Here is an 18672-nt window from a genome sequence, read left to right as displayed (position 1 = left end):
CTGTAGAAAGTAAGCCTGTGCCCAGATTGCCAGACACACAACTTTTATTCACGGAAGCCACACCTGTATCGCTGTAATGGTCCCCAGGAGTGTCGTGCCACCCGGCCCAATTAGGTGCGGAAAACATACCAGCCAGCAGCAACCCACTCTGCCCGCAATAATGTTTACGATTCAAAGCGTGGCCTGAGCCACCCTTTGCACTTTTCCTCATGGCCTTTACAGCTGGGTTCTGGTTGTTCAGCAGATAATTGCTTCAGCCCAGAAGCCTCAGCAAACCTCGAAAGGCCCTTGTCTTACTGGGGATGGCAAGAATGCCAGCAGATTTTTTTTTTTAAGGAGACAAAGAACAATAGCATCACATGTCTTTGAGTAAGAGTGAACAAAACAACTCTCTTCACGTCCGAACACAATGCAGTCAAATGACAAAACAAGACGGAGGTCAAGTGCGGGCAGGCAGTGGGAGGGTCATAGGCTTAACAAACCCAGTCAAGGCATATTCAGTGTCTGGTGTTTTCTCTTCTCACTGGTCGAGGGGCAGTTGTTGTTAATAAAAGTGACTTAGAAGAAGAGATGTTGTAGAGCACGAGGTGTCCGTTGCGTGTTTGTGTAAGTGGGGGAGGGGTGCCGCTGACTGGAAAGTCAGGATGGTTCTGGGGCAGAGACAGGGCTGCCAGGGTTGTGCAGAGCAGCTCTCGTGGGGCAGACGCTCCCTAGCCAGGAGGAGTGAGGCACTGCAATCCCTGCCTGTAGAAAGTGGAAGGAGGAGGATAGGACTTGGAGTTCTTCTTCAGATATATAGCAAGACTGAGACCAGTCTAGATTATAGGAGACTCTGTCTCAGCGAACCAAAATAGAAAGCAGAATTTGAACTAAGAAGGGCTGGGACAGGTGACAGATGTAGATGTCAATAGTATTGCCATCGTCCGTTGAAGGGCTGTTATCTACACACCAGGAGGCTCGGAGTCTCCAGCCAGTGCACAGATGATCCAGAAATAGGCCGTGTGAGCTGCATACCTGGGACTAGCCAGGTGAGCTACCGTTTAGCAGCTGGATGTGACAAATGAGGGGAAGAGTCATTACAGATGAAGGCCATGGTTTGTACAAACAAGAGTACTCTTGTTTGAAGGTCTCCTTGTTCCCGACTGGTACATTACTGTACTTCAAGAGTTGGCTTCTGGCAGGTGAACACGGTTGCTGGGGTAGGAGGGCACAGTGGTAGGTGTTTGAAATACTGGATGGAAAATGGTGAGGCTCCTCTGACTGCTGTTAGACTTTGCTGGCATTGCTTTGATATTTGATCTTCGGTTCAGGATTCAACCCTGGGTCTTTCATATGCATTGAGTGCCCCCCTAGCCTTTGAAGGGGGTCTAGGGAATAGCTTGTATCAGGTCCCCATTGCCACCTCCCCATGCTCAGACCTGGGCAGGGGACCTTACAAGAACCTCCCTTTACAAGTTTCTAGCCTAAGAGATCAAGTTTCCATGTGCCATCCATCCCACCGTACCTCTGCTCTTCCAGGTGGGACTGTCCTCCTGATGCCAACCTGGAAAATCTTGAGAGAGGTAGGGGGTTTGTAGAACTGGGTTCTCTGTCCCCCATACTACCTCCTGCTGTGATCCAGAGATACTCTGGGAGGGGCGGGGGGAGCAAGGCCCTTATAAATCCTTTTCTAAAGACTTAGGATGTATTTATCTTGTGTGGAAGCAGGCAAGCACATGCGATGGGGCATGGGGAGAGGGAAAGAACTTGTGGAAACTGGTTCTCTCCTACTATGTGGGTTCCAAGTGATCAAGGTGGTCATTAGGGTGAATGGTAACCACCACTGCCTGCTGAGCCATCTTTCCAGGCCTGCTTTCACTGAATCTCACCTCTAGGTCCCCACATCCCCTTCCCCCACCAAGCTACCTCTTTAGCCTACTTAATACTCTGGTTACTCTAACTCGTTCTACCTCCTGACTGGTTGCTCATATCCTCACCTATACCTTTAATTCCCACCCCCACTTCTCCATGCCCCCCACACCTATCTAAACTTTAGCCATAGCACATATATTTGATGTTTTAGAGGGGTAAAGCCTTTTGAGGTAGGGCCTCACTCTAACCCAGGCTGACTTGAAACTCACTATGCAGTCCAGGCTGACCCAAAACTCAAATTGATCTTCTTCCTACTTGGGCTTGCAGATTGTCTGGATCACTGATGTGAGCCACCATTCCTGGCTCATTTATACTTGGTTTTGAAAATTGGACCTTTGAATGAAACCTGGGTCAGCCATAGGTTTTTGCAAACTACCCCTCTTATGGTGGGTACTGAGGGAGCTGTGTGTTTCTCTCCCTCCTTGGTTACCTGCTTACCTCAACACCTGTCTTCCCTTACTTACCTGGCAGGCAGGGGGCAGGGATGCCATCCATGATCAAGGGATTATGTTTTCTACCGCTCTCTGGCAGTCAGTGTTAATTAAGGCTTTGTATACTCTACCTAGGGATCGTTAGCAGTTCTGACTTGAAAATTTGTAGCTGGCTCAAACTGGGTTCTGGGATGAATGGATGGCACTATATCTATCTGTACTGTTGAACTATCTATCCTTAGGCAATGGACTGCAGGGAGAAGAGAGAGGAGAAAGACAGAATTAGGGTTTTAGGTAGGATTTAGCAGGAGAACAATACTCAGAGCTGCCTGTAGGGGGCGCATGGCTGTGGGGTGGACCCCAGCTCGCAGGCATTCCAGAACTGCTATAATAGGGTTGTCCCTCTTGAACTAGATTTGATTCTGAGGGGGGGGGGGTGCAGAGCCTTAGCAGAAGTGGTTAGTCTATTCCCTCGGCTGCTGTGATTCCCTGCACTCGGGCTCTTCGACCTCCCGAGAGTGGCCCTTAAGATGATGTGGCCGGCCAGGATGTATCATTATCTCCTAACGGGTACACTGACGACACCGCACCACATCCTCACCTCTTCTAATTTGTAAGTGAGTAACGCACGCTCAGGCGCTGTCTGGAACATGTACCTGGTTGGTGATTTCAAAGCATCTCTGTCCAGAAGGCAGGCTTTAACACGCACTGAAACAGGCCTTTTGAAAGTAGAGAGCATGGCTTTCCCTGTTTACCTATTCAGAACATCCACTGCTGCCTGATGCCAGAAAGGAAAGGAAAGCTTTTGATGCGTTGCTTTAAAAATTAAAGGGTTTAAAAGTAGCCTTTTTTTCTTTTTAAGGAGGCAAACAATGAGTGAAGTGTATTCCTAAGAAGACAATAGGGTGATTTAAGACTGTTAATGGCTTGGGAGGACCCGAGGGGTAGAGAGGAATTAGGAAAGGGGCTTTAGGGGGCCCCTTTGGGGAAAGGGAGAAGTTCTCCAAGGTAAACTTCACTTTCCCCTTTAGTCTGCATAAAACAGAGGGTGCCCATCCATCCACTGGGGCCAAAATAGACCTGTGGGAGGTGCGTTCCACTTTGCCTTACACTGAGCACACGGAAGGCATTTCTCTGTGGGGGTAACAGGACCTTAATTCCCTTGGCACGGATTGGGGAAAGCTGTAAGATGTTCAAGATCCCTGAAATGCATGAGGACCTGCTACTCGGCGAGTAGATTCCACCTGCAAACAAAACAAAACAAAGCAAAACAAAACAAAGCAAAAAACATTTTTTTTTTTTTAACTAGCATTGCCTGTGAGTTGCAAACAGGTGGGCATTAAGCAACTGGCCAGTTCTCTGTTTGTGTCCTGGTCTAAGGTCGGAATGAGGGTAAAAGGATGGTTTTCATCAATGTTATTGGAAGAATAGGAATAAGCCAGAAGCCTCAGGGAGTCTTGCCCTACCCCCTGGACTGTGTCCTAAAGGCACACGTCTCTCTTACTGTGGGATCAGAAAGATTCAGCGTGAGTCTTTTGCTCTCTGTTCCTCCTAGGGGTGATATATTAATATTCCGTTTAGTATCAAGGTGGAGGGATTTTACCCCCTTTGTGATCTCAACAACTCCCCTCACTTTGTCTGATGCTCTAAATCTTATCTCGTCTGCCCTGAAATTTTCAGCTTTCCAGATTGTATGGAGACATCACAGAAAGGCAAATACAGGGGCCAATAGATCCATCCCCAAGATGAGTCATTTTATAAGCAGCAAAAGGTATGCTGTGGTCTCCGGGTCTCACTCACTTCAGCCCTCCGAAGAACGGCTGCCATGTCACTCTGCTTGGCACGTGCATTCAGGCTGGATAGAGGCTGTTTCTTGATTTCGTAGCTTAGAGGTGATTCAGCTTGCGAAGTGCTTCAAGGCCATGACTCTCATTCATTTCCTCCAGACAAACACTTGTTGTTGAATGAAGAGTGACTTTGATTTTAAAAAAACACCACCCAAGCATAAAACACTGGCGGCTTGCAGATAGCAATTTTTTGATTTGCTCTCCTAAAGGAACTTCATTAGCAAACTCTCGTGAATCTTGAACCTCCAGGAGAATAATCCCTGCCTTTGTTGGGAGTTTTAAATTTAGAATAATCAGACAATAGTGAGACATTCTGTTCAAAGCCTTCCTTCTAGGCTACCCATTTATTATACCCACTCTTAAGAGCAGATGGATTTGATTAGTGAGGAACATTCACTCGGGGGATTTTTTTTTTTTTTTTTTTGCATAGCTAATACCAGGGAGACATTTTCTAAAAGTTGTGTCTGCTGCCTAATACTATTAGATGGGCAACTTTTAATTATCTGTGTTAATGTAGCGTAATCAGCGGTGTGGGTACTCTGGAATCACTTCCGTTGGCGTTGGGGATCACTGTAAGATGCCTTTTGTTTTTTGTGTGGTTTTGCTTAGATATGAAAATGGCACTGCATTCTTTGTGGGTGCCGTTCACCCAGGCAGAACGGAGACCAGATAGGAAGGGTCAGCTGGCTTCCTAAGATGTGTTGCTGATAGCACTCGGCATGTGTCATGCAGGGCTATGAATGGAGGTTCAAGTATGTCATTAGTATGTGTGCACATGCCTGTGTGTGTGTGTGTGTGTGTGTGTGTGTGTGTGTGCATATGTGTGGAGGCCAGAGTTCAACTTCAAGAAGCATCCCTCAAGACACCCTCCACTTTACTTTTTGAGACAATGTCTCTATGTGGCTTGGAAACTTGCCACCAGTCTATGCTGGTTAACCTTCAAGGTGCCCCAGTGTTAGGGTTATAAGAACACCATCCCAGCTGGCTCTAAAGGCATGTTTTAAGCTTGGGCTCTGGAGATGGAACTCAGAACCTCATGCTTGCAAGGCAAGTATTTTACAAACTGGGCTACCTTTCCAGTCCTATTGACCTCGGTTATTGGTAGAAAATAACCATGATTCATTTACTACAGTTTCATAAGAAAAAAACAAAACAAAACAAAACAAAAAAACAAATCATACCATTACATTGAAGATGTCCAGGTATGGCGTGATATTCATTTTGAAAGTTGTTTTGCTTTTGAGACAGGGTCTTAATACACATCTTCTAGTGCCCTTTAAACTCTCAGTGATCCCCCTGCCTCAGGAGGAGGGGTTTACAGACATGTACTATCCTGCTCTGCTAAAGTTTCCTAAAAGTGAATCGGTTTATTTACTACTCCAGTGACATTTAGCAATGAACGCTGTCATTTCAGTGATTCCCCAAAGTGTGCCCCCCTGTGAAATGTCACCGAGAAGGAGAAGAGTCCATATCTGGACTTGCTAATACTTAGAAAGAATGCCATCTTTCAGTGTGACAGCTGTTTTTGCTTATTATTAAAAGACATCAGCTGTCCTTTACCAATTAAGCTTGTGTGTTTGTGTGGTGTCTGTGTGTGTGTGTGTGTGTGTGTGTGTGTGTGTGTAGGCCAAAGATGCACCTCAGGTATTGGTCCTCAGAGTCTGTATGACTTGTGTTTTGAGATGGAGTCTCTCATTGGTCCCTGGGGCCGGCTGAAGCTCAGGACTTTCTCTGCTACCCCAGCACATATGTGTCAGCATGTCCAGCTTCTTATGTGGGTGCTAGAGATCAAACTGGGGTTCTTGTGATTGCCTAGCAAACAGGCTACCAACTGAGCTAGCCCTTTAGGCCCACGGTTCATTTCTAACATAAGAAATGGCCATGGGGAGCTTCACATAGAAGCCTTCAGAGTGCTGGGTCTCCTCGATGTCAAAACATATTTCTTTCTATATCAACTAACCGTGAGGCCTTTCATGTCTGCCTTGATCCATCCTCTCTGTGTGCCCTCCTGCTGAGTGATCGGTGAGACTGACGGCTTAGCACCTTACAGGCAACGATGACTGGCCGCTGAAAGCTAGAGAAGTGTGGGGTGCTAATGCATTACGCATCCTTGGCTTTGAGATTGGGTAGAACGGGGACAGTCTTGTTAGGTGGGTGGACACTTAGGAACCTTTGGCCTTGCCTGATCCCCTCCGCTGCAGCTGTCCCTGTGCATGGCTCTGCCATGGCTGTGCTGACACACCAATACCTCCTCTTCCTCATCTGCACAGCAAGCGAGGGAGAGAAGGGGGTGTGGCTCCAGAGTAGAGGCCAGTTTCTCTGCTGGACAACCTTGCAGCTAGATGGCAAGTAGAGGTCCTCCCACCTGGTTTGTGAGCTATCACAGGGCCCCATTTTGCTGGCCTGTAACCATAGGCTTTGTTTTCAGACCTGCTCTGAGTAGCCAGTTGAGAGCAGAGACACTACCACGCATGGTTTTATTCTGTTTTCTTATTCTATTTTGAGGCAGGATCCCTAGGCCAGGCTACGTAGCCAAAAGGTGACCTTGAACTTGCCAGGTGCTGGGATTCTTGCTGTGTGTCCCCTTGCAGAGTTTATATCTATGGTCCTGGGGATGGAACTCGGGCTGTCTTGCAAGCTAGAGAAGTACTCTGGACCATGGACTTCTATTTATATAACTGAGCCCAGCTCAATGCTAACCTTCTCCACGGGCATCAATGTCTCATTTAATGACTAATGAACCCAAGAAGCAAGGCAGTGAGCAGTTATCTCTGCTAGAGGAATGCATATATTTATTTTGAATATTCGAGTGTTCCATTCTGAGGAACCGGAGAGGGGATACTGAGAGAGAGAGAGAGAGAGAGAGAGAGATCAAGGGAGGTAGGAGAAAAGGAGGAGAACCTAAGGGAGAGGAGAGGAAGGAGAACAAGACAAAAGGAAGTCACAGCATCTAACTATGGAGGTCCAGGTAGCCTGAGTCATCAGAAGGTCGTCTTGTAGCTACGCCACAGTGATTACCAGTCCCTACAACCTGTGCTGAGCGAGCTCCATGGCATGTTTTACCAAGTGCAGCCATTCCACACTCGGCTCTTGGCTGCTCAGTACTCTAACACAGCTCAGAACCTAGTGTAGCGGCGTCTCTTTGCTGTCCTGGCCCAGAGGCATGCACCTCCCCACTTAGTCAAACGCAATGCTGTGTTGGGAGCCCACGTAGTTCCCATAGGGCCTTCTTTCCCACTGTGGATTTCACAACACTACTGATAGCATTCAGGGATATGCTTTCTCTTGTGTTGAAAATAGTACTGTGCAGCTTGTTGGAGACCTGCAGTGGTCTCAGAGGTGGGAAGCGTTCTTTGAGCATGTGAGGTAATATTTTCCTGGATGGGCACAGCTGCCACAACGGTGGCGAGGAAAATGGGTGGCCTGTACATGTGTGTATCTTCTGTTACAAAGCCTAAACAAATTGTCTTCTTTCCACTTAGAGATGCTTATAAACCCCAGTTTGCTTCCCTTGCCTCTGGCAGAGAAGAACAGAAGCCCCGCATCTGTCAGACTGCTGTCCCAGAATGGCTGTGTTCTTCTGCTGTGGGCAAGGCTAACAGGATAGGAAGTGGGATGTCATAAGAGCATCTAGTCTGCCACACCCGCCCCTCATAGATGAATGAAGGCAAGGATGGCCAATCAAGGAGTACAGGCAGTTTGATGTCAATGAGACCCGGCTCATTGGCCCAGCTTGTCCCAACATCTCCCTTGCGAGAAGAGTTCATAACAAATGCTTAGCTATTTGGTGAGCAGGCCTGGCCTGTGGCAGGCAGGGCCCTTGATGAAGAATTTTTAGGCTTGTATTGTCTTTGTAAAGAGATCCCCTATTACAAAGGCGGCTGGTGGGTTTGATACAGTCTCCAAAAGGTAATTGGGTGGGAAGTGGGTTCTGACCTCATTTTCCATGAGTTCAGATAGGAAGGGAGGAAGCTAATTAGCTACTTATTAAGCACTTCAGCAAACGCCCATAACTCTCCCCCTCCCCAAACAGTCCTGTCACTGGATAATAAACCAACATATATAAACAACTTTATATATCATACTGGACAACAAAGTCATTTGTCAATGGAATTTTGTACTTGTGGAATATAGGTGTACTTAACCAGGATCTTTATACAACCCTGTCTCAAGCCTCCTTTACAGTATGGTGACTTTAATGTTCTTGCTAGCTTGAGACACGAAAACACAGACCCCTTCTTCCGCCATATGTTCCCATGCACTAATACCAGACAGTAAATACCATTGTAAGGTGGCTTTCACTTCTTTTAAGACAGGGTCTCATATATCCCAGGCTGGTCTCTAACTTACCATGTAGTAATGGATGAGTTTGATCTTTTCATGCTCCTGCCTCCACTTCTCTGGCACTGGGGATCCAGGTGTACGCACCACCACGGCTGTTACATGTGATGCTGGAGATTAAGCCCAGAGCTTCGTATAAGCTAGGAAAACACTCTGCCAAATGTGTTACTTCTGCCCCCGGGTGGCTTTTAAAATCACATTTTTTAAATAGAAAATAGACAAGGCAATTAAAGCTTCCCTCGCCAGGAAGGAAGAGCTCGCCAGGTAATGCCTACCTGGGCTCCAGTTTACTAACCTATAAAGTGCAAACAAAATAAAGGCTTGCGGTCCAGCAAGATGGCTCAGCAGATGAAGTTGTCTTTAACCCAAGCATGGCTTCCTACATTAGATTCCAGCCACCCATGTAGGGAGCGGAGAGAACCAACTGCTGCAAATAGTCCTCTGCACTCCACACATAGGCACACCAAGATAAGCAAATGAACAAGTGAATGAGTGCATAAGTAAATAAATACATTTTAAACAACCACAAAAAAATAAGATCTCCCTTAATGTAACACAATATGAGGACCTACACAGAGGTGACGTCACTGGTAACTACCAAGAAACGCCAAGCTTGCTTTTCTTAGTTTCTCTCAGCACCCAGTTTTCCAGAAATATCCCCTGTTCCTGCAGAATTATTAATTAGCCATTTCTCCCCTGACCATGATACTATGATTAGGGCTCCAGGCAAAAGAGGACCAAGGTGGAGAGGGGGACTCAGAATCACAAGGAAGACCACTTAAGTGTTCTGGCCGTATAAACAGATGGAGGGACGGTTAGATGATTTATGTTGATGAGTGCGGATGGTGACCAGTGAATCTCGTCTAGCTAAACCTTTATCTACTATCTCAGACTTAGACCCAGCCAAGTCCACCAGTACCTGGAGGAGCCCTGTAAAAATAGCCCACTTGGGGATTGCTCTTTAAACCAGCATCAAAGGCTTAGGAACCTTACCTTCTAACCTCGATCTTATGCAGAGGGAAGATTTTTTTTTTTTCCCATGAAGCCTATGCCCAGCCAAACATACTTACAAGGTCTTTACTTTAGCATTTCTAAAATAAAACCCAAAGTGTTTTTCTCATCTAATCTGGATCACTGTTTAGCTTCTCTCTAATAATGAAAACATAAAGAAATGCCTCAATTTTTCATCATTTCATTTTTATTACTATAGAATATTCATACACACACACATACACACACACATACACACACACACACACAGTGGGCAGTATTGGCCCTAGAACTTCACGTGTCTTAGAACACTCCTTTATTTATTTTGTTATTTATTTATATGTCTTGGTTTAGTTTGGTGGTTATTGAGGTAGCATATAACCCAGGCTGTCTTGGAACCTATGTTGTGACTTAAAATATCCTTAAGCCTCTGATCTCTCTGCCCCTGCCTTTTCTGCGTTGGGATTCCACACCCAAACCCCCATATTAGAATATCCTTTGGCACCACCTTAAGAACTGAATGACTGAGAAACAGAGCCATGTGGGACCTACAAAATCCTCACTTTCACCTCCAATCCAAATCATCAGCTAATGTCACTTTTCAAGGTGGTAAAATAGACCTCTCCTGGCAAGTAACCCACTCACCAGTGGTGAATGACATGGAAACTCACTACTGTGAGAAAAAAGGACATCGTGGATGCTCAAAACTTCCCCTCAGCAAACAAATCCACCAGCTGCAGATGGGGCACATCTTCTTGAATCTGAAATGACCGGTCAGTTTGAAAACAAAAGTGGTTTACTGCCAGGAGGAATGAAAATTGATATATTCATTTTGGGAACTACTCTGATGCTATCGTGGAATAGTGTGTGTTCACATACTCCCAGGCTGAACCCCAGGGAAATGTGTGCTTGTGTGTATCACTTGCAGTAGACATAGTGTGTTTCTAACAGGGGAAAAAATGGAAGCTGAAAAAAAATGTGGAAGTCCATCAATAGAAGATATATATATACATACATATATATATATATACACACACACATATATATATACACACATATATATATATATATACACACACATATATATATGCATACACACACATACACACACACACACACACACATATATTTTCACACTGAGAAACTGTTAAAAGAAAAACTGACATGAGTTAAATTTAACAAAGTTTAGTTAAGCGAGGAAAAAAGGTTCTAGAACCGGGCAGCATTCCAGAACAAAGACGGGTTGGAAGGCTCCGCCCTACCACATTTACAGGTTATATTAATAGCCCCAGAAAAGGAAGTGACAAGCAGACAGGAGGTGATTGGCTATAGTTGCCGTTGGCCTTCTGTAGACATGGTCTGATCAGCTGGAAGTCAATGATTGGCTAAATCTCGACTCTTGTGATTGGCTGAGCCTTGGATGCTTGGTTGTGTGCCTATACTCTACTCTTAGAATAGATTATAACTTGTTTATATATCAAGTTAGGGATACAGTTGTACCATGCGCAAAGGCTGTGTTGGGCCAGATTTTGCCACCCTAGTGCAAAGCCAAGTTGAAGCCAAACGGATTCTGTTTAGCAACACAATGGAATCAAATAGAGGGAAAGTGAGCAAACTCGAGTTTCTCTAAAACACAACTCCGGTAAATCTCAACAAAAACATGGTGGGGGTCTAGATACGAGAGTCTGCGAAGAGCATGATAGAATTACTTACTGGATCTTAGGAGCTGAGGGTAACCCTCAGTTGGTAGGGTTCATGCCTAGTGTTCCTGAAGCCCTATAATCCAGATAGACTGGAACACGTCAGTCATCTCAGCATGCAGGGTGTAGAACCTGGAGAATGACGTAAGCATAGGGACATTTAGGCAGTAAGTTAGGGATCAGCCTGGGCTACATGAGAACCGGTTGTTATTAAAAAACAAACAAACAAACAAACACACAAAACCTAAAATCATATAAATCACAATAAATGGGATGAGCCCATCAGCAGGGTGGTAGGTAAGGTCCCTGGCAGCCCTTTGTGCTGAAATTCAAAGGTGATATATTTGCTATAGACATTCTTTGTCAGGCTTCAAATTTTGTACAGGACAAATAGTTTTAAAGTTCTAGCATAAGTCAGAGTCTTCCCTGGGTGTTTTTCTGTCTATTGGGTTTAACGGTCCCTTGTGTGTATGTGTGTGTGCATATATGTATGTGCATGTGTGCACATGTTTGAGTGTACATGTATGCATGAGCCTGCATGAGGAAAGAGGTCCAACTCCGGATGCTGTCCTTTGGGAGTTATCAACCTTGCTCTCTGAGAAAGGGTCTGTGGTTAGCTGAGCACTAGCCGAGGGATCTGCTGGTCTCTGCCTCCCCTGCACTGAGATGATAACCATGCACCATGCCTGACTTTTTTTTAAAGTGGTTTCTGAGGGTAGAGCTTAAGTCCTCCTGTAATTGCCCAGCAAGCACTTTACCAACTGAGCAGTCTTCCTGGCCCTCATCATTTTTGGTTCATAGGCAGCATCTGGAGATCACACAGGAACAGTGAGAAGCTTTGACCCCACAGGGAAGCCCCCAGGTTCATTGCTGGGAAAGAGCTCACAGGGAGATGCTGACACCAGGAGCTCCATGGAGTGGGCTGCGTAGGACAGCCACATTGCCTTTATTCCTGCTTAAAGCCTAGGAAATCTTGCAGTGTGGATGAAAGAGAATCCGCCAGAGCAGGCTCTGTGACCTCTCAGAAAAATGTGTATTTATTGTCCCAACAGTGACTAATGCTTCCGAGGTCATTTGCCAAAGATGTTATTATGAAAAGCGTTTTCCTTGGCAACCCACTGTTCTTTTTTTTTTTTTTTTTTTTTTTTTTTTTTTCAACATGAAGCCTTCAGAGCCGGTGAGGTGGGAGCTGGCATGGACACAGTGATGTCAGAGGTACACAGGCAGGCGGATTGTCACAGGCTCAGCACTTTAGTCTTAGACAAATTCAAGGTGGGTGAGAACTCAGGGTGTGGGAGAATGAGGGCTACAATCAAACTGGAGATGGAGGCCAGGGCCAGAAGAGCTGCCTACCTGAAATGCAGACCAGCATCTGAAGGAAGGGCCAACAGCAGGTTAGTTTTCCTCACTCACCTGGCCTACCAGGTCACAGCAATCTATAGTTCTGGTCTCAGGGCATCCAGCGCCCTCTTCTGACTTCTGCAGGCACTGCATACACATATAAGGCACATACATACATGCAGGCAAACACTCATGCATAAAATAAAAATAAGTAAACCTTTAAAAAGAGAAGAATTTTAACCCAAAAGTTCCAGTTTGGCATGTTCCTGGTAGCTTCTGAGAGTGAGCTAACAACCTTGTATTTGATTTCCTGAAATATCAGAATCAAGGCAGGAGAGGGGGAGTTATCTATTAATTCAATCCTTTTTATTTTTTAACAAATATTTTTATTTAAAAATTATAATGTGTGTGCATGTATGTGTGGGGTGTGTGCATGTATGTGCATGTTTGTACAGGTATGGGCAGACATGTGTGAGTGCATGCATGTTTGTTGGGGGATGTTTATCTTTTTGGTGACTTCAAATTATGTTAATTAGGGCCACAAACCTGACTAACCACCAGTCTTGGTTATATATTCACAGGTTCAGGCCTCTTACACTGAATTTCTCTACTGCCACCCTTTCTACTCAAGCAACATCTTCAAGAAAAGATCTCTCGGGAAGGAAGTGGCTGCTTGTGGCTTTGCACTGTGATGAAGGCAAATGGTACAGGTGAGTAGATCCAAAGCCTGAACCATCTGGAAATTCTAAGACAGCAGTGGGCTCACATCAGTAGCTCTTCACGAAGACGCACATGCATGTGCGTGCTCATACCTGAACATGCATGTACACTCACACATATACACACATGTAGACAAACACAGGTACACACATACAGGAACAGTATATATCTACCTATCTAAATATTATCCCTCTACTTATTTTTATGGAGGCTTTTAATGTAAGGAAACTATTACTTTTATGCACACATACACACACACACACACTCACGCACACAAACATGCGGTGTGCATGCTTGTGTGTAGGCATGCTCACATGTATGTGAGTTTACATGTTTCTGTGCATGTGGAGCCCAGAGCTTGACACTGGAAGTTTCCTTCAATCACCTTCACCTTATACACTGAGAGAGCACCTCTCAACTGCACCCAGAGCTAATAGGACTGGTGTAGTGAGGCAGCTTGCTCAGAGGAAGCTCTGTGTCTGCCTTCAGTTGGAATTACAAGTGGGTTACCTCACCTGTCTGCTTCCTATGTGGGTTCAGGCATCTGAACTCTGCTCCTTTAATCCATGCACAAAACGTGGTTTACCCACTGGGCCATCTGGCTGCTCTGTTGAGTCCCTTTTCCTTGTCTTTCTTTTTTAGTAGAGATTTTTGTTTTGTTTTGTTTTTACTTACTTTGAGGTGACTGGTAAGATGTGTGACAAGAGGATGTTACGTAAAGATGCTGACACTCAGCTGAGGGGCAACAGTCAGACTGAGGAGAGTACAATATAATCTCTAGACTCATCTAACATTTGTTTCTCTTGACAACCAGCACCATTCAATGGCCAAGTACTTTTACCATGTAACTCTCTCTGATTATATAATTTTCCAACAAGCAGATATTATTGTACTTGATCCTGTTCATCTGGAATTGTGTGTGTGTGTGTGTGTGTGTGTGTGTGTGCATAAAACTCTTGTAACTATAGTAGTTCCCATTATTAATGGCTTCCTTGAGACATTGATTGCCTATCAGTGAACAGCTGAACGGGAGAGCTTTTGGATTTGAAGAGCTTCAATACATGTTTCTGAATGACTTTCCAATCAAACAGTAGCAGGTTCTGTTTTCAGGGAGAGACAATGAAGCAGTTCTCTATCCTCCAAGTCCTGGATGCCAAGAGCTCAGGATGCCGAAAGGATGCTGGCTCTTTTTTCACTGATGGTGAGAAATGATCTGTGTGTGTCCATGTGTGCTGTGCTGTGTGAGGGGACAGGGGCTCGCGCCGAGGAGGGGATGTGCTTGCAGATCCTGCTGTGCTTTAGAGCCCGCCTTCTGTAGACAGAAGCCACAGTTAAAGCTCGCCAGATTTGGACATTTGAGAAATAATACGAAATCAAGGAGGAGTGTGAGAGCCCTGGGGAGATGTGAGATCCTTCTTTCCAGCCAAGTATTTTTAGACAATTGTGCAATCACTGAATAGCCAGCATTTTCCAGTAAAAAGTGAAGTTTGGTCGCTGCTCAAAAAGAATAAGGAGGTATTTCATAAACAGCCTCTGGGAGAAGCAATCTGAAGTTGGACTTCTCCTTATTGAGAATGCACATGTGTCTATGACTATCTAGCATGTGTACGTAGGCTGTGCCCAGGATCAGGACGTTGGTTGCTATATAGAACAGAGAGGCCATTGAGCCCTCAGATCACTACAGGGGCCCTGCTCTTTTCTAGGGGATGGTTTTCTAAGTTTGCATTTATAAAATGCAGGTAAACAATAATGTCGGTTGCGTGAGGTGATGCCTCACGCGGCTGTACATGGCAAGCTTATTCTCATTAAAGTCTTGTGCCGATAGGACACGTATTGATACTAGAGAATGATTGACTGTGGGTTAGGCATGGAAGTGCACACCTGTGATCTCAGGACCCAGGGGCAGGAGGATCAGGAATTCAAGGCCTGCTTGCTTCACAGGAGACCTTATCTCAAGAGAGCAGAGAGAGAGGAAAAAAAAAAAAACATTAAAGAGAAAAATGGAGGCAGGAGAGGTTGGCTCAGCAGTTAAGAGCACTTGTTCTACCACCCTGAGGGTCAAGAGTTCAGACCCCAGCTTCTATATAATAAACCAGGCATTCTGGGAAATGCCTATAGTTTCAGCTCTGAGGGAATGGGGTGAGGCAGGAATTCAGCCTAGTCAAGAAGATACAAACCTCAGATTTAGGGTGAGACCCTGCCTCAAAGGAGTGTATGGAGGGTGGTAGAAGACACCTGATGTCCTCTGCTGGCCTCTGTGGGCACATACCCATACTTAACCTGTATATACGGGTGTACTTATAGTCACACAGATACACATACAAACATATAAGTCCTTTAAAAAGAAAAGGACCATGATAGGGGCTAACAACACTATACTACAGTGCTAACAACAGTGGAACTCTGCCTTATGCAATTATGTTTTTCCTTCTTCGTCTTCTGCCTTTTGTTCATCTCCCCCACCCCCACCCCCACCCCCACCCGTGTCTGAAGGAATTTCGTGGCTTATTTTTATTAGCATGCACTGAGTCAATGCTGCCCAGGAGAGACTTTCTTCTGAAGGTCTTTAAGGAAGAGATCCATTTTCCCCCAGGGCTTAAGATTGCTGCTCTATTGGCTGGCTAGGGCACCCAAGTATCAATCCGACCATGCTGCCTTGGGCCAGCTTCTCATTCCTACCCAGGTTGCCTTGCCGTGGTACAGAAAGTGACTCAGACCAGGAAGGTATCAGGTCTTTTGTGAGCCCCATAGCAAGAGGTCCCTCCCCTTCTGGAGCCATATGCGAGCTGATTTGCTTGGCCTGTCTCCTCCTCCTATTGCAATACAAGCTTCATTTCATGAACCCAATGAAGGGAAAGGCATGGTAGAAGAACTCCCATCTCCTTGGTTTTTGACAGTGTGCTCTCCAGCCTTCAGATGCACAGGGGGGCAGGAAGATGGCTCAGCAGCGAAGAGCACTGGTTGCTTTTCAGAGGACCTGGGTTCAATTCCCAGAATCCATATGGTGGCTGAAAACATTAATGTAAGTCCCATCCCAGGAGATCTTACACCCCTTTCTGGCTTCCGAAGGCACTGCACACACTTGGTGTACAGATGTAAACAGGCAAGCAAAACACCCATACACATAAGATTAAGATATGGAAAATCTCAAGCAAACAAAAAAATAGAGGTAGAGATGGGGTAAGCTGGGTTCTGCCTCCCTCCCCGTTTTGGCCACATATTAAGATCGAGAAATGGGAGAAAGACAGCCAAAAGTAAGTTTTCATCAACTACAACAAACTCAGTGCCCCTTGGATGGCTTCAGCTGCTGCCTTCCACTGACCCTTCTATGGCTGGGTTGTGTATGTTTGTACTATATTCACTGGGACCCTAATTTCCAGGCTCATTCACATAGCTTTGTACTTAGCAGAAGAGAAACATTTACATCTCCAATTAAAGCATTTTAGCTGAAGGCTGCTTCTTTAATGGTCATAAGTGAATCTCTCTTAGGTAATAGTGAGAATGCATAAGAAAACAAAACATGCATTTTAGGCAAGTGTATATGTTAGGCTTAAAGAGAATTATGAAATTCATGGGAGAGAGGACGAAACAGAGTGTGTCTTGACAACTATACATTACACAGAACATTTGCTGTGCTCTGCCCGACTCAGATGAGACACTTCATGCATGTAGGTAGGAAGGCTGCGTGGAGCTGCTGTATGAGACACTTCATGCATGTAGGTAGGAAGGCTGCGTGGAGCTGCTGTATGGATGGTAATGGTGTCACCATATGGAACATGTAGTGTTTAGATAGCACCTAGTTTCCTTATTGTCACCAAACAGGAAGAAAGGAGCTCTTAGGTGTGACTCCCAGGCTGCTGTGCAGAAATGCAGGCATGGTAGTTACCCAAAGCTTTCCAGAATCTGTCCCTTCAGGGAGGCAGGAAAGCAGGCACTGTTACCTCTGTCTAGTGGTGTGGTACTTCGGAGCTGGGATCCTGCAGGTTTTTTGCTGTTCTCTGCATGATATGGTGATGCAAACCATTTTCACCCCACAGGCATGTAGAAGAGCATCTTTAAAATCAACAGAGTATCGCTGAGAAATTAGTCCTCAAAGTCCCCTATGGAACTTAGGGTACCCTAGGGTGTGGCCAGTGCTGAGTGAAGCCATGGCTTTTGGATTGTGTGAAGTAAAGCCCGTGTCTTCCTGTTGGAGACTTACACAGTCACTCATCACGCGTTCATTTATTTGACACATGATTTGTACCTATGGTGTTAAGCATTGTAAACACAGAAGGGAATCAAGGTAGACTTGGGCTGGCCCTAATGGAGCTTTCCAAACCTAGGTTGATACTATCAAAAGCACAGAGAATGGCTGGAGCAAACAGGGAGACCAACTGGACTGTCCAAAGTGGGGGCCTGGGACGAGACTGAAGAAGGACCTGTGGGTGAGGAAGGCAGGAAACAGGAACAACCAGAGAGTAGATGAGAGAGAGGAGATGGACAGAGTGCTCTTGGTAACAACTCCAAACTGGAAAGTGATACATGACAGGAGTGTATCGGAACACTCTCTCCAGTGGACCCATCTGGGGCATGAGTGATGTACACGTACCCATCTCTCCTGGGAAGTGATTTAAGCAGAACATCTCTCTCACAATTTTCCAGTCTCTGAGAGACTGGGCAGTGAATCTTCTAGTTCCTATTAAGTGCATGCCACATTAAAAGCCTAGATGTCACCCTGCATCTGTCTTGATGTGTGCTAACACCCTGGAATTCTTCATCACCACAGCAGATACTTCAAGGTACACATTTGAAAAAGCAAATAGTTCTAAAGCAAATGAATACTAAGTTTTTCTATACATGCATACACATGACAAAAGTTATCTTTAAATTATGCACAATAATACTGAAGATGTAAGTTATGACAATAGGTTGTGATGGGCACTGGTGCTTTGGGGCTTTGATTAAGTAAAATAGGACTCTTCCACATAAACAGCTGCAAAACCCCAGCAGTGGACCTGAAAGCCAAGATGGCTGCTAAGAGATTAACAGGAGGGTAGCAAATACCATGCGTACACACAAGACAGAGGGATGGTGCATGTGTCAAGTAGGGAAGAGTGAGAGAGCGTGGGATTTCAGGATGCTTTTCAGAATTTGTAGGTTGTATGTTTCTAGGGTTTTCTTTTTCGTATTTTCAAATCAGTGCTAACCTGGGTAACTAAAAGAACGGAAAACAAACGTGTAAATCGTTGGGGGCTGCTTTAATTTCATTCTTTAACCATGAAGTATTAAAGTGATTGTTTCATGGGGATGCATTTACCTTACTATTTTATGACCTATAGCTCATAAACACACAGACATACACACACAGACACAGACACACACACAGACACACACACACACACACACACA

General features: G+C 45.2%; 1 protein-coding gene across 12 annotated transcripts in view; it reads left to right on the top strand.

Annotated features, from left to right (window-relative positions):
* Atxn1 (ataxin 1) overlaps nucleotides 1-18672 on the top strand; it is a 409435-nt gene that overhangs the window by 155511 nt on the left and 235252 nt on the right. For 8 of the 12 annotated variants that reach the window (XR_003834664.1, XM_021180017.2, XM_029468376.1 and 5 more), the window contains one exon: nucleotides 13143-13271. The gene's annotated coding sequence lies outside the window, so the exon portion shown is untranslated. Of the gene's footprint in view, nucleotides 1-12385; nucleotides 12436-13142; nucleotides 13272-14378; nucleotides 14483-18672 lie in introns of all 12 variants that reach the window. The other 4 variants (XM_029468379.1, XM_029468378.1, XM_029468380.1 and 1 more) reach the window with 3 other exon arrangements.

This window comes from Mus caroli, chromosome 13 (genome assembly GCF_900094665.2).
Source record: "Mus caroli chromosome 13, CAROLI_EIJ_v1.1, whole genome shotgun sequence".
Lineage (NCBI taxonomy): Eukaryota > Metazoa > Chordata > Mammalia > Rodentia > Muridae > Mus > Mus caroli.
This window is presented reverse-complemented; position numbering and strand designations above follow the sequence as displayed.